This window comes from Scyliorhinus canicula, chromosome 7 (assembly GCF_902713615.1).
Source record: "Scyliorhinus canicula chromosome 7, sScyCan1.1, whole genome shotgun sequence".
Classification (NCBI taxonomy): domain Eukaryota; kingdom Metazoa; phylum Chordata; class Chondrichthyes; order Carcharhiniformes; family Scyliorhinidae; genus Scyliorhinus; species Scyliorhinus canicula.
Window position 1 is genome coordinate 138,391,672 of NC_052152.1, and position 8,738 is coordinate 138,400,409.

Consider the following 8,738-nt stretch of genomic DNA (forward strand, 5'->3'; position numbering starts at 1 on the left):
AGATGAATATGATAGCACAAAAGCTACTCCTGGCATCTGAGCAGCTATTATTACTATTTAATATAGTTTGTTTCTGTGTCACAATGTGCATGCTGAAAGAACAGCTGGTTTAAAGCGATTGCATCTCCCCAGACTTGTCAGCAGATGAACGATTAAGAGCATTCATTCCCGATCCGCTATAGGAAACAGGCAATGCTTTGGAATGGCAATTACTTTCACAATAGCATGTAGTCACTTTTAGATCAACCCCCCAGAGGTAAATGGCCCACCTGCTTCTTTATTTGGGTCGAAGAATTAGCATCCATAATAATGTAAACATTTACTGTCATTTCCCTTACTTTAAGAAAGCATAATCTTACTGCTGCTGTTACTTTTCATTCTGGAAACATTTTGGCACCATTCTTTCAGACAATTTCTGGGTCGAAGGAAATGTAATCGCTCTCTGCGAAAGGGTTCCATTCCACCACCCAAGGGCAGAATATTATATCTTTCCTCTTTAATAATTTATTCCCTTTATTTCTGTGCCTCAGCTCCTGTTTGTGCTTTCTGTTGCTGAGCAGGTGGTAGAGTTCAGCCTGCACACATGCAAAATGATATAGCACCAGTTCCAATTCTTTCGACTTACCTGAAAATGTATTGCACAATAGAGTGATAAACTTCCACTCACTGCCTTCCCAGTTCCCCAAATACATTCGCCTGGCAATATTAAACCTCTATTTCTCTCCTTCCTATCCTCTTCCAAAAAACACAGCTGAACCTGGCCAACCTTCCCTCCAGTGGGAAGCAAGAGTGCCCGTGAGATCACATGAGCAATAATCTCGGTTTGAAATCCAAACTGGCAGTGCAGCTGGAAGAGGATTCAAGGTAATGTCTCATCAGCTAGGAGCTGAGGTCCAGCTCTTCGCTGAGGAGCTGAAGTGCTGTCACTACACTGAGGGGCTAAAATACCATCTCTTCACTGAAGAACTGAGGTATTGTCACTTCACTGAGTAGCTGAGGTCTCATCCCCTTATTGAGGAACTGAAGTACTATCACATCACTGTGATGTTGAGGTACCATTAATTCATGGACGATCTGAGGTACTATCACTTCACTGAAGAGTCGTGGTACTGTTTCTTCACTGAGGAGCTGAGGTACCAGCTTTGCACTGAAAGGTTGAGGTGCTGTCTCCTCACTGAGGAGTTCAGGTACAACCTTTTCACTAAACAGTTGAGGTTCATGTCTTCACTTATATACTGAGTTATCATCTCTTTACTAAGGACATGAGATACAGCTTCTTTGCTAAGCAACTGGAAATGATCACTTTGCTGAGGAGCTGAGGTGTTGCCTCCTCTTCAATGAGGTGCTGAGATGCTGTTTCTTCATTGAGGAGCTAAGGTAACCTCTCTTCAATGAACAGCCGAAGTACCGTCTCTTCACTGAGGAGCTGAGGACTTGGCTCTTCACTGGGGAGCCGGCAACTTTAAGACTGAAGCAAAAAATCTCCTTTCCAACTAGCAAAGAAGTACCTCGGCCAATCAAAACATCACGAGACAGCAGCAAAAATTACATTCACTACATAAAATGTTAACTCTCATAATAGAATACATGAAGAAAGCAGCAAAATTAATCCCTGGATACCAGTGTTCTTTTAAAGGAATTATTTTTTTAAAAAGCACCTCACTTCATGTTTATGAGATCAGGAAACAAATTTACATTAACTACTCAGTCCTACTCAGCTACATGTTTTCATCAAAAAGAGATTAAGAAATGTATTTTATTTCCAGGTATGTGAGCAGGGTGAATGCCAGCCAGGTTACCCACAGACACATTCTGAAGGGATCACAGGAAGCCCCTTGTCCAGTCTGCATGTATCCCTTAACCTATAGATTTTATTCCCTCCAGCATAATCTTCCCCTGTTCAATATTAAACAACGACGATGTAAAAAAATAAACAAATGCCTGCTAACCCAAGTTTCATGTCTGGGGTATGCATATATTGTGCAGGTGAGAGGGTGGATTGTATATCACAATCTCCAGGAATGACTGACTCCATTTAGGGGAAATTAAATAAAAATGCAGAGCTCGACAACTAATTAGAAAGCAGGAGAGTAAAAATCTGTTTCTATTGCTGACAGTTATCAGTAGGAAGCTGGGTTGAGGCTCACTTATCAAACATGCATGTTTCTGCATCCCTGAGGTCATATTTATGTTTATTTTATTGGCAATGGCACAGTGTAGGGAATGAAAATAATAATTTTTCATTGATTTGCTTATTATATAATGGTGAAGGATTTCTAAATTCTGTCAGCACCAAAGACAGCACATTGCAATCACATTACTAACAGCTTGTTTCATTGCCACATTCAGCCTCAATCTAAAAGTCATACATCTTTCTCTCTGACACTTGCATGCATACTAAATGGAATTTGTCGGCATGGACAGCTAACTAGGTGGAGTGACATGCGGCAATACTCGGTTTTGGAGCGTAAAGTCTCGCCAGCACCAGAGTTTGTGATTGCCAACTTGCCTCACCAGAGCCTCGGGAAATGGAAAAGGCACTGAGCTGGTGGTCTGACTGCGAGAAAGTAACAGGCTGGAAGTGTTGAGATGGTCAGACGAATGGTGCAGAATGTGAAACACATTTCATTTATCCAAAGCCCAGAGATGCTTTCCTTAACTGAACAGACTAGCCACTTATCAGTATTGTGGTGCAACTCAAGCAGGCAAACCAAAACACAGTTTCTCAAGTCTTGCTGCTGCAATAGCCTTAACTTGAAGTCAATGCTGAGCGTGAAGTCTCGACTGAATGCTGACTGATTTTGAGTTGTCAAGTACAAGAATCGCAGGTTTCTGCAGTTTATGTCATGGAAAGACATCAGTTTGTTAGCTCCAGTTACAGAAGGATGTATAGTAATTTGCCCTCCGTGACAACATTACGCTTTCTCCACATTATTTACATTTAAAACAAAACCAACAGTCAATAACCTGGTTTCAAACACTTTTTGCATCTGCAAGTCTTACACTTAATCTCTATTATTCAGATGTGAGACACAGCGAGAGCTGCAGAAACCTTTTTCTGCCTTTTCATTAATCCCTCTGCAACAGCTTATAATGCAATTTACCTCTCTTCTCCAGTTGAGAGAGACAATCCAACGCTTTATTCTTCTTTTCTCTCCCAGTGGCTGGTGGTCTTGTTGAAATAATCCCCCTTAGCTGTGGATCAGATGAAGCAGCACAGCACAGTTCCTCTCCTGAAGGCAGCTTGCACACTGCAGCCCTGGCGTTATGTACAGCGGAGAGGGGGATTGAGTCCAGTCGAGCTCTGACAGGAGCTCCGTTCGCTGCGAGATCTTCAATCCTTTCATTTCATCCCCTGGTGGCCATTCAAGGAACAAAAGAAGCAGGAATCTCCTTTTAATGAAATGCTTAAGGAATACAAGGGATGAGCCAGTCGCTGCTTAGGCGGGGCGCTAGTTAGCATCAGTCTGCGGTTAACCCTTTCGCCTCCAGTTTCACTTTTGTATGGAAATGACAAACCAACAACTGATTCAATTGGAAATGCAATTTGGACTTCAGCTTCTGGGAAAGAAATTAAATGCTGAGTGGAGAAGGCTGGGTTTGTCCGTATTCAGACTTAAAACTATATACCAAGAAACAAGTTGATAATGTACAATCACAGGGGCTCATTTAAGTTGGCTGCAAGCGTCACATTGACAATGTACACATTAAAAGGAAAATGTCACATCTTTTTAAAGCTCACACTGAGGTTCTCCTCCTGTTGAATACTTTTGACCACCAATGTCGAATAGTATTGAGGAACAGTGCGCGGCATCTTACCATATTTTTTCAAAGCGTCATGCCAGACTGGCATGTGGCACTCGAGCTGCGCAGGCCAAATTTCACGCCAGATCTTGAGCCTCCCGAAAGAAAAAAGTGGGTTTGATTTACGGCACCCTGGCGTGACGGGGCCTGTGAGAGCCGGCAATCGGCTCCACAAAGATTGGGGTGCCACCTTTAAAGGCTGTCCCAAACAGGACTGAAATGTAACTCTCCCCCCGCCATCCCGCCAACATGGGCAATCACCGGGGCCTTCCAACCACCCCCCAGAAATCATTGGACGCTCCGACCCCCACAGGGAAATCAGTGGGAGCCCCTCCCCCCCCCCCTCTGGCAATCGTCGGGAGCCCCCCCCCCCCCCCCACACACACACTGGACCATTAACAGGTGCCCCCCAACTGCACAATCATTGGGGGGTTTCCCCCAACAGCGCAGAAGCATCACCAGTGTTCCCCTGCTACCTCAGTGTCTGGTCTCCCCCGTGTCTGCAAGTGCCCCTCTCACTGTCCGCTTCCCCCCCCCCCCCCCCCCCAACCACACATAACTGGAAATTCACACCCACCCCCCAACAGGACTCCCACGAGGACCCACCCATTTCGTTGCTTCCCGGCACCACCCGTTGACACGGGTTAGCACTGCCGTTGCCAACCCAACAATGTTAACCTGCATCAAAGGCAGTGCTGGGGCCCAGTTCCAGAGCATTTCTTGGGCATGTCCCTCTCCCTTAGGGGCTGTCCTTCCCTTTGCACCACTGAAAGGATTCCCTCAACTGATTCCCGCTTTTGAAAACCTCGCCGACCTGATGTCACATCGGCGAAGTTTGAATATTCAGTGAGGGGGGAACTCATGTGTCAGTGGGGGGGGGGGGGGGGGGGGGGGGGTCGCTAATGTGATTAAAATTTACATTAAAATTAGATTTGTACTTTGTGGGAGTGAATCCCGCGATGCCGCCGGTGAGGGATGGGGAAAATTGGTGAACCCGACCTGTCTGAAAAAATTGCGTTTCCCAATTGTCTCTGGGTTTTCCATCTACATCACTGTTCCCTCTGACAGCAAACACGGGCTGAAAATGATGATACCCACACACACAATTTCGAGGGCAAGTAAATCAGGAGATACTGGACACGATCTACCGGCTGTGTCCTGCAGTAATCGGAGTGGGATACAGCTGGTAAATGCCGGGAGAGGCCTCCCTCAAGCCTCCCGACAGCTGTTATGCATCACAGAGGTTGTCACAAGACACTGCGATCTCTTCCCTGCCCACAATGGGCAGCACCCAGTCTCATATGGTTAACTGGGTTTAAGAACCCACTTAACCATGCTGATGCCAGATCTAACTAGCTCCCGGCATCTACTGGCCTCACCAGGGAGACCCATCCAGGCACAAATTAGTACTGATCCACATAAACGTGGACCAGGTGGAATGGCACCTCAGGGGGTCTCCCAGGCCATTGGCGGCCACTGGTTGGCCATGCACAGGACAGGGTGGCCCCCTGGCTCTCCCCCTGGCACCCAGGCATCTTGACACTGCCAGGTTGGCACCATGGCACTGTCACCCTGGCACTGACAAGGTGCTCAGGTGGCACTGCCAGGTTGGAAGGAGAACTGCTATGGACCCAGGGTGGCAATGCCAAGATCAGGGCCTGAAGGGGACCATGCCCATGAAAAGAGGGTGAGGGGCGTATGAAGTAGCCTCAGGAAGGTTGGGGGTGTGAAGGGTGGTGGTACTGGAAGGGTTGCATCCTAAAGGGGGGGGTGCTGAAGCCTGAAAAGTGGGGCCTTCAGCCCCCCAAATCAGGATATCCTCACTTGGGGGGTTTGGATACTGCCCATGCATGTGGGGGACGGCATTGACCATGGGTGAGGGAGTGTGGGGGACCCTCAAGCTCACTTAGAGCTTGGGCACCCTTTCAAAATGGTCTCCCGATCTCTGAGGAGCAGGTCCTGTGCCAGCGAGTCCAACTCCTCAGTAATGGAAACAACTTGTGAGCTAGTCTGGAAAGAAACTCTCATGGGCCCGAAAAAGTGACTAAGTGTATTCAGATAGCAGTGGGGAACCCGCTGACAGAGTCGAGCAGAAACCCCCAGCAAACCCCACCTGAAAAGACACTTCAAAATGTTTCCATTAAATGGCACGCACTGTTCGTGACCATTCTGAACAGGGTAATGAAACATGACATAAAAAACGGAAAGTGCTGGAAAACCCTAGCAGGTCTGGTGGCATCCGTGGGGGAGAGAAATAGAATAAACACTTTGGCCGGAATTCTCCGAGCCTGTGCTGGCATGTTGACGCCGAGATGGCCCGCGACGCCAGTCCGACGCCGGGACGCGATTCTCCGGCGACCGGAGAATCACCGGCAGCCGCGCGTGCGCGCGGTCAACACGATGCCGGTTGGGGGCTGATGAAAGAGGCCCCCACAGCGATTCTCCGCAGTCGAAGAGCGTGCTAACATGGTTCCACCCGGCGGGAGCTCGGACCCACGGCCGCCGTGGCCGTCCTGGTGGGGGGGCGGGAGGATCAGTCTCCGGGTGAGCCTGCATGACGGGCAGGCCTGCTATCAGGGGCCACTGATCAGCGAGCCTGCGCGATTTGGCGGGGGGGGGGCTACCTTCTTCCTCACCAGCTGTGTGGCTCCATCATGTTGCGCGACGCCAGCTCCGCCCCGGATGGGCCAAGTCGCTGATGGCGCCGCTCGCGTTTGCTCACTCTGTTCGGGGATCTCGCTTGGCGACTCCGGACTATGTCCAGCACCGCCACAGTCGGGGAGAGCCTTTCCCATGGCAGGGGGGGCCTTCGGCATGGGAAAGGGGGACTGGTAGATGGTGGTCTGGGGTGGTGAGTGGGGTTAGAGGGGGGCAGTATTTGGACGGCTCCGTCCGCGCGTGGTCGGTGACATGCTGTACAGCATGGCAGCCATATCCTTGGTTATGCTGCACCGTAGCTAGCCCCCCAGCGGGCGGAGGATCGGTGCAGGGGCTGGTGCCGACTTCCTGGTCGTAAGACCAGACAGATCCTGCGGACATAGCCGCAGGATCAGAGAATCCAACCCTAAGTGTTGACGGCAGGGTAGGATTTGTGGACTTCTACGTCAGCAAAACTGGCACTGCTGCTGGACTGATTCAGTGACCATGGAGGGGCGAGCATCGACGCCACCAGGATCACAATCGGTTCCAATGAGAAACGATGCAGAATTTGCCAGGTCTGTGATTGACATTTGGGAGGTTAAGAAGTTGCAACCGCATATGCACATTACACTCCCCACACAACATCCCAACCAACACGTTGGCACTGTTTAAGCTGGAGCAGGCCCATCCCATAGATGGTTCTTTTGGGGCCAGAGGGTACCTAGGGGGCTACTCTGGGGGAACACCCATATGACCTGTGACCCTAAGTTCACAATGGGTAGCCAGTGGCGTGCGCAGTTGCGTGGCTGCCTTGCAGGTCATGACAATGATGTTCCGTGCCCGTTCACCCAGACCTCACAGTCACCTGTCTTAGCCACCCCACGCTGCTCCCCCTGGCCCGAGAAGCTCCCCGGCCAGCAGCAAAACTGTCAGCAAACTATGCCAATGTTGGACACTTTCTCTTCCCCACTCTCTCCCTTAGCAGCCACGGCACCTGTTTCACGATATTTCAAAGCACAAGTGAACCTCGTCATCGGGAATTTGTCCCAGTGGAGGCGGAGCATCACGGCGGTGAATTCTGGGTCAGGCCAGCTGATTTTATGCCAACAGTGTTTATTGTACTTGAGTTCTGGAATGTATTGGCGCTGCTGTCGAGGCACCAAAGAATTGCGATTTGCCGTGAAACCAGCCCCCACCATGATTTTGACGTCAAATACTGAATCTCTGCCCAATCGCGTTTCCAATTCCGCCCATGTCTCAGTACATTCATCCAGCGTACTTATAAACTGGGCTTTATTATTAATTTGGTTGCACTAATGTTGTTGCTGGTGGCGTGGTGGAGGGTAAGGGGCGTGGAGGGATGGAGGGAGGAGGATATTAGCATTAATTTACCTCGTGTTTTTTGATAGGTGCTGGAGCACAGAGCTATCATCTTTCCCTCCCTCCAATTCCAGGCAGAATTAAACCTCCTTTACAATTTTAAATAGCCAGAAGAACAATTATAGGAATTATTCAATTATTACCAAGCAGAGATAGCTGATTGTCCATTGAGGATGCAATAGAAGGCTCCCTTACTGGATAAACATTCACCTTTCATTTCTCCCAATTATTCCAGTTGGGAGCTGCAAGTGCTGTGGGTTCTGACCTGGCAGGGAGACGGCAATTCTGCTGAAAATGGATGGTGAATCTCACTGAGCGAACAGTAATTGAATTTACAATGCAGAGGGAGGCTACTCAGCCCATCGAGTCTGCACCGGACCTTGGAAAGAGCACGTCTCTATCTGATCTCCATAACCCAGCCTATCCTTTTGGACACCAAGGGGCAATTTTGCATGGCCAATCCAGGAAGGAACCCCACACAGACACGGGGAGGAGATGCAAACTCCACACAGTCACCCGAGGCCGGAATTGAACCCGGGACCCTGGAGCCATGAGGCAGCAGTGCTAAGCATTGTGTCACTGTGCCACCATGGAGTGATCTCACTCTCCAACCAGCAGATTGCTGCTTTGAAGGTGCCAGCTGTGGTTCAGCCTGAAACAGTTGTCTCTAAATCAGAAGGTTATAGGTACAATCCGAACTTTGGAGCATAAAGTCTCGGCTGGCACTCCAGTGCCATACGGAGGGATTGCTGCCCTGTTAGAGGTGCTGTATCTGTATCTCAGATATCAAACTGAGGCCCCGACTGCTCTCTCAGGTGGATGCAAAAGATCCCACTAATATCACTCCTTTAATGAAAAGCAAGGGCATTTTCTTCTTCCGTTCCCATCTTTCCGGGAATTCTACACCTGTAGAG

General features: G+C 49.3%; 1 protein-coding gene across 2 annotated transcripts in view; it reads right to left on the bottom strand.

Annotated features, from left to right (window-relative positions):
* LOC119969409 (cadherin-22-like) overlaps positions 1-3,376 on the bottom strand; it is a 1,080,568-nt gene extending 1,077,192 nt beyond the window's left edge. Inside the window, exon 1 of one of the 2 annotated variants that reach the window (XM_038803029.1) lies at positions 3,105-3,376. The gene's annotated coding sequence lies outside the window, so the exon portion shown is untranslated. The remainder of the gene's footprint in view (positions 1-3,104) is intronic. The other variant, XM_038803028.1, reaches the window with a different exon arrangement.
* Positions 3,377-8,738: the final 5,362 nt, after the last annotated feature.